Genomic DNA, 7664 nt, shown 5'->3' with positions numbered 1-7664 from the left:
TTTTCTCCCCTTGCCTCAATTCTCCCTTTCCTCCCCTCCTTCTCAACAGTCCAGTCAGCAGTTTTTGTCCCCAGGATGCTTTGCTTTTTTTGATGCCAGCCCTTTCCTGCCAGCCGCCAAGGCCTCCCCTCCCTCCCCACTTCCTCAGCTGATCCTGTGCAGAAGCCGATAGCTTATCTCCACGCAGCAAGGAGAAAGTGAGATAGTGGGCTCAGATGCCAGCAACCCAGAGCATCTTGGGAAACCGCTTGCTGTTGTGAACAGTCCTGCCCCCCCACTCCATCCCCACCCCCAAGCAGAGATCACCCACAGATACTCCTCTGCTCTCTTTCTGATCTAGTCAGATTAGGGCAGACAAAAGAAAAGGCTCTGGGCAGCAGAGGGTGCATCGTGTCATGCCATATGTTGAACTTCAAAGGGAGTTCAAGTCCTGGTTTTTTGTCTGCTGTGCTGTGCAACATCAGAAAAGTCACTCAGTCTCTCTGGTCTCCAGTTTCTGCAGTCAAGTAAGATCCAATTACAGGGGTTTTAGGTAGTCAATCTCAGGTTGAGAGCACTGGCAGGTCCTTTCTGAGGAGTGGAGAGTAATTGCCATTTCCAGTCACTTCAGATGGGACATGCCCTCACAATTTTCCATTTCTTTCTCCTGTCACTCATTCTGTACCCCAGTGACCTGACAGGAAAATTTTGTCCCAGGCAGGGATTATCTCACCTGGAGTGCTCTCAGTTTCAATTCTGTGAAACCGCAGGGATTGGAAGTATATTACTCATCAGTTCTTAATCTAATAAATATGCAAAGTTTTCCTGTACTAGAAAAATATTTTCCATTCCTGCAAGGCAGTAAAGCATAGAGAAATTCCTTCTTCTTTTGCCTCGGTCTAAGTCAGTAGATCTCAAACGGGAGTGCTTTTTCCTACCCCTCACCCACCCCTGCTCAACACAGATCTTTGGTGTTGTTTGAAGACGTTTTCAGTTGTCATTACTGGGTGACGGTTGCTACTGGCTCCTGGAGGCCAGAGATGCTGCTAAATATCCTACAACGCACAGGACAGCCCCCGCTACCCGAATCAAGTCATTATCTGTCTCAGAATGTAAATGTTGAGAAATCCCCATCTAAGTCATCATTAAGCAAGGTCCCCAATGGCGTTTTGGAGCTCACAGAACATGGAGGTGATTTGCCCTGAGAGGGCTTCCGTATAATCAGGAAACAGTGCCTCTGGCTGAGGAGTCAACCTGTCTGAGAGGAGAAACATCACTTTTAACTCCATGCTTGGGGAGTTTAAAGACAAATCATATAGATGTGTGATATATTAAACCAACGTTTATCCATCCAGCATGTGTTTATTGAGCTCCTACCAGATCCAGGGCCTATGCAAGGTGCTACGAATGACCTAAATGAGTTCTCAATCCATGTGCCCGGAGGGAGTTTCTCTTTCTTTCAGTCGTGTTTCCGGTCATCACTCTGGGCAGGTTTGACCAATATCCTTGTAAATGGGAAGGAAATTCCAAAGAAAAGGCCGTATAGAGAGGTTCTGGGGAGCTGAGGGGTTATGCTGGGTATATTGGGGGCAGTGCTTAGAAAAGTAGAAGCGAAACTTGTGGGAAGAAAATAAGAGCTGGGCCCTTTGCAGCGGCTCACAACCAAGGACGGAGATCACCCCCGGCAGCACCAAGTATTACAATGGCAGCGACGTGGAAAGGGTCAACCGTGTGAAGCAGGCAAAGTTTACTTTGCAGGTCTGAGTTTTCTTCTTCTGCAGCCGGCGCAGGGCTGAGTCAGGAGACCCGAGTTCCAGTTTCTGCTGCTAGCTTGCCTTGTGACACTGGAAAAGATGTCTTCTCTCTCTGGGCCTTGGTCTCCTCATCTGAAACTTGAGCGTTTAGTTCCAAGGGATGTGTCAGACTCCCCTTCCGGCGCGGACCCTGTAGGAGCTTTGAACCTTGGGACCTCTTCGTTCCAGTGCCTCATAAGGGACCTGCTGTGTGGTTTCTCACTCCCTCTGTGTCAGCGGAACTGCTCTGTGCAGGTTCTGATGCAGTCATTCACACAGAAGCACCTTTTCTCCCAAGGGTATTGGCATTTCTGTTGGAATCCAGATGAGAGGGAATGAACCTCTAACTCGAGGGTTCTTTTGGTTGGAAGAGCAAGGCGCTTTTGGAAGGGGGAAGGTGGAGGTGGTGTCAGCACGGAGGAACCTACCCAAGCTGCCAACGGGCAAGGGGCCCAGCCCTTGGGTGGAGATCTTGGCATACCTCTCCAAGTGTGGCACAGCCAGGAACCCACCACGCAGGCAGCGCTTCCTTGTCCAGAGACTCTGCAGGGATGCTGGCAGCGCCTCTGTCTCTGGAGAACTGCATTCCAGCTCAGATACCAATGAGGTCATCGAGACCCCTGTCTGAGCTGGAATTTGGCAACAGGGCCCCCAGGGCAGCTGTCTGTGGTTTCTCTTTTCCTCTGAAGGAAAGTCTGAGCAGATGATCTCCTGGGTGCTGCCTGTTTCCATGTGAGAGAGAAGCAGGATGTGGCTTCTGATCCAGTGGAATGGGAGGGGGGTTGGCAGGGAGAGTCCGGGGGGACACATAAGTGACATATTTTGCGAGATGAAAGATCCCAACTTCTTTCAATAACTTCCTCAAGTCTGCTTTTGTTCTTGAGAACATTTCTCCCCTAATATTTATTCATGAAGAGTTTTGTTTTTGGAGACTTTGAGGAGCAGCTGCTTTGGGTCTGAGGGAATTCACTCCACTGTGAAGGCAGCTTTTCATCTACTCAGTGCAGCCAGGCGCCTCATCAAGAAACATCAGCTCCTTGGGGTGGAGGGGCCTCCAATTCCAGCAGGATTCACTGCAGTTGTGGAGGGCTTGCAGTGTCCTCAGCCCCTGGCCAGGCAGCCCGGGGGCCTGGGGACAGGGCAAGGGCAGCTTCGGGGACACAGGGGAAGCCACATGACAGGACAGGCATCCCTGCCTGGGGACCTCATGGAGCCTGTTTGGCCAACAAAAGGACTATACTGGAGGCTCCGAGAACTAGGAGTTCCAGACGGTCTTCATCTTTCAAAGGCTTATGTCTGATGGAAGAAACCAGGGAGGTCTACCCACCTGAAAACACAGCCAATGTAACATGCGTAAGTGCCCAGCGGGGAGGGCCAGGCTTGTTCAGCAGTGCAGGGGGAAGACAATTAGAAAAAGATGTGCCCAGAGCGGTTTTGATTGAGGAAGTCAGGAATTCTAGAATATCAAAGTTGGGTCCAACCCTCTTGTTTTCCAGATGGAGAAATCGTGAGAAGTGACTTATCTAAAGTCTGCATTAAAGATGAGATTCAAATATAGGTCTTCTGGCCCCAGCCCAGGGCTCTTTCCTCTACAATTGATCTCTAAATGTCTGGTTTGTCCCACATTCTAGGACTCCATGACTCATTAACTTCCCAACCAGCTCTTCCTCGTGCACACCCCCCTTTTTTTTGTGCTGGGTTCCCGCTCACCCCTCACGGGTTCACTGCTTTCTTTGTTGGTGCCCATCTGAGCAAACTCTGCTCTGTCATGAGCCTCTGCAATGGTCATGGAGTTGTGGACAAAAGGCTCCAGATTCCACATGAGTAAGGAGAGTCCTGGGAATATTTTTGTCTAAAAAGGGGACACTGACCTTCTATAAGGAGAGATGTAGGGAAATCAGGACTCCTGTTTTGTTCTTCCTGAGACTCTGGACCAGTTCCTCTCACGGTCCACTGTCAGTTCTTCAACCTGACACCAAGCCCCCTTCTCCAGGGTTTCTAGCTTGACTACCTGGTCACATTCTCTCCACCTCCCACCCCATCCCATTCAAGGACTGCAGCTTTTAACAGTGTTTTTGCATTGAGCACTCAGACATTTGGGTTAATTCTCTTCATTCCACCTGTGCAACTGGCTCTACTTCCCCTTCTTAAGCCCTGAACACACTCCTGATGTCATTCCAAATTCTAAAATAACGTTGAGGATTCTTGGATATCTGCACTAAATCTGGAGAAATGGGAAATAATAGTAATCGAGATCACAGGCAGGGTAATGGAATAAAAATCGATTATGAATCAAGCCATCTGGCTAAGCTTTTCTGCTGCCTTGCTGTGTGGTTTCGGGTAAATCCTTAACATCTCTGTACCTTAGTGCCTTATTTATCAAGTGAAAAAATACTTTCTGACTTATTGGCTTTTATGATATGTTAAAAATCAAGTGGAAGAACAGATTTACACTTTTTCTTAATTTAAAAGAATATTGAAAAAAAAAGAATATTGCAACTAAATAGCATCATTTTTAGGATTTCCCCCCCAAATCTCATTTTATATATATAGATAAAATATACATTTAAAAAATCATCTTCCTTCACCGAACCTCTGAGATACTTTGGTCAGCAGCTGACTGCTAAACCGAGTCTGAATTTCATCTCCTTTAATGTCTTCTTTCCTGGGGAGAGGGCGCTGATGAGTAGTGCCATAACAGAGGACAGGAGCTGTAATGGAGGGCCCACATAATCCAGAAGAGTCTCAGCAACCTCATGCTGAGTGTGAAGAAAAAACAACAAGGGAAGGAGCAGTAGGACAGGGTTCTGGTTCACTCGTCTCATCCTAACAACCCTCACCCACTTGGATGTTGTTAGGATTGCGTTCAGCTTGGGTTTGACTTATAATTAGAGTCTAGGTGAGGATCAAGGTTTGAGTTGGGGTTTCAGTTAGGTTTACATTCTGAGTTTAGATTCAGGTTTAGGTTATAGTTCATTTAGAGTTAGGGTTGGGAAATTAGATTTAAATTCAAATTTAAAGTTAGAGTTCGTATTAATTTAATTTAGAATTGAGGTTAGGTTAAGGTTAGGGCAGTGTTTCTCCATCTTGGCACACTGACCTTTGAGCCTGGATAATTCTGTGGCGGGGGGCTGTCCTGTACTTTTTAGAATATTTAGCAACCCCGGCCTCTACCCACCAGATTCTAATAGCATCTGCTCCTATCCCCATTGTAGGAACCCAAACTATTTCCTGACGTTGTTAAATGATGCCTGGAATGGGTGTGTGTGTGTGTGTGTGTGTGTGTGTGTGTGTGTGGATTTCCCCTGGTTGAGAACCACTGAGTTAAGATAAGGATTAGGGTTAATGTTAGCACTATGTTAGAGTTAGGATTTGGTCCTGGGGTCAAGTTATGTTTAGATTTTGAGTTGGGTTTGAAAAACAAGGTTTTTTAGATAAGGTTTAGAGTTAGGGTTAGGAAGTTATTTAGGATTAGAAGTGAGGTTAAGGCTCAGGTCAGATTTAGTTTAGATTTAAAGTGTGTACACTGGTTATGTTTAAGTTAGCACCTTGCAGAGACAAAGGTATTATAGAAATATTATATAATGGGTTTTGTGTCACTCCATTAGCATTATTGGGAAGTGGTTGTAGTACTTAGGGCACAGACTACAAGGAAAAACCCTCATACTGGGAAGCTTCCCATAGAACCCTGCTGAGTCTGTAGAAAGTGACTTTATTATGGCCTTCAAGTCTAATGAGGTGATTATTTGGGGTTGCTCCTTATCGCTCTGTGTGACTGCAGGAGACTGGCTTTTGTGTACACATGTACTGGCATACACACTGTTTGTGCCAAATGCATATTTATATCACGTTGCATATCTTATTTGCATACTACCGTCACAGAGACACTCGTGCCTAAGGTTAGGAAATCATTGCATACTGAGAGCTCCCCCGCTGTCAAATTGCTGCAGGTACAAGGAAGCCAATCTGGAGGCAGGAGTTCCTAGGAACAGTACAGCAAGATGCCTCAAGGACCCCAGCTATGGGAAGACCTTAGAGCTGGAAGTCAGGACACCAATCCATTTCTCACCTTTATTGTTCTACTGTGAGTGGAATTGCAGGTAAGTTCATCTCCCTACCTTAGTTTTCCCATCTGTAAAATAACCAGAAAAAAACTTACACGAAGCCCTCCATCCATCCTCAACTGCATTGGGGGATGAAGTTAATTTCAACAAGCTCTTGAAGTGTTTGGAAAGGAAGATGCTGTGTCAACCCAGAAGATTTTTATCATTCTGTTTCCAGAAGAAAAGTGTGTACAGAGCTTCTAGCTCAGCATCTGAGTGGTGGCTGGAGCCTGCCAGGGCCTCCATCTGCCCATGTCAGAGAATACAGGGGAATGGTGGTGCCAGAGGCAGATGCAACGGAGAGGGAACTATGCCTCACCAGCTTGTCAACATGTCATTAGGGTGTTCCTGTGGGAGCCAAGAGCAGAGTCAGGAGGCAGGAGATGTGGGAGGGAGGGCGGGGGAGGGGCGAGGAAGAGAGAGAAATGGAAGAGATGAAAGAGTCCATGCCAGTACCGCATTCATCCCTGTCATGAGGAGAGCTCTATCAAACCAAGGCCAGGCCTATAAATCAGGCCATAATTAGTTGCAAAGAGAAAGCTTTAACATCCTCATCAAATTGATTAATACATCTTACAGCTCAGGACAGGCTGGCCCCGCTTTGGAGGAACTGCAAGCTCGCCCAGCTGGGTGGGAATGGAGTGGGGAGAAGAGACAGCTCTAGCGGTGGCAGCACAGAGTCAGGTGAAGCCTTCCCCTTTTGAAGACGGCTTGACAGGTGGCAGGCAAGGCCAGTTCTTAGTCCAGGAGAGCATCATGGGCCTGGATGTTCAAGTGAATGTCCTGGTTTTGCCAGGAATTAGCCCTGACACCTCTGGCAAGTTATTTTTTTTTTTTCTTCTAGGTCTCAGTTTCACCATCTGAAAAAGGCACATGTTGGACCCAGAGGAACTTTGAGTAGTTCTAGTTCAGAAATTAAATATCTATGAGCCCAATGGACAAAGACATTTGCAAATCATGGCCAATGAAGACCTAACTGTAGGTTCAGTTTCTAGGATATTCAATGAGAGGTCAGGAGTTTGGAAAAAGCTGACATTTGGTCTGCCTCAGGCTTGAGACTACCAAGCATTGAGACACAAATTTTCTAAGAAGCAAATACCCTTCATCTTTCAAGGCAGCATAGAGAGAAAATATATAGATCAACTTGGGTTCCCATCCTGGCTCAACCCGTTATTAGCTATATATTTAGGAAAAGTTACTTAACCTCTTCAGCTTCCTCCTCTGTGAGATGGGGATAATAATGTCCACCTTGCTGGGTCATTATGAGTAGATAAGGTAAATTATATGTATATATAACATACTCAGCTAAGAGCCTGACACACAGTGAGTGGTCATCAGGTAATTATTAGTATTATTATTGTTCAGATGACTCTTGATGTCTTAGTAATGGCATCTAAATCACACAGACTCTACAAAACTAAAGTCAGTAAAAAAATAAAGCTCTGGACTGGGTAGGTGGGTCAGTTGGTTGGAGTGTTGTCCCATACACCAAAAAGTTGCAGGTCTAATTCCCAGGCCAGGGCACATGCCTGGATTTCAGGTTTGATCCCGGGTTGAGGTGCATAGGGGAGGAGGGAATGGCTGATCGATATTTCGCTTCCACATTGATGTTTCTCTCTCTTTCCCTCTTCCTTCTTCTCTCTCTAAAAATCAATAGAAGCATATCCTCAGGTGGGGATTTTTTAAAAAAGTAAAGCTCTGATTCCCACAGGATATAACATGAATAGGCAGCATTTTTGTGTACATATGTAAAAAGCATTGGACTTGAAGTTGTAAGATGTGGGTTCTG

Source organism: Plecotus auritus (assembly GCF_963455305.1).
Source record: "Plecotus auritus genome assembly, chromosome: 7".
NCBI lineage: Eukaryota > Metazoa > Chordata > Mammalia > Chiroptera > Vespertilionidae > Plecotus > Plecotus auritus.
This window is presented reverse-complemented; position numbering follows the sequence as displayed.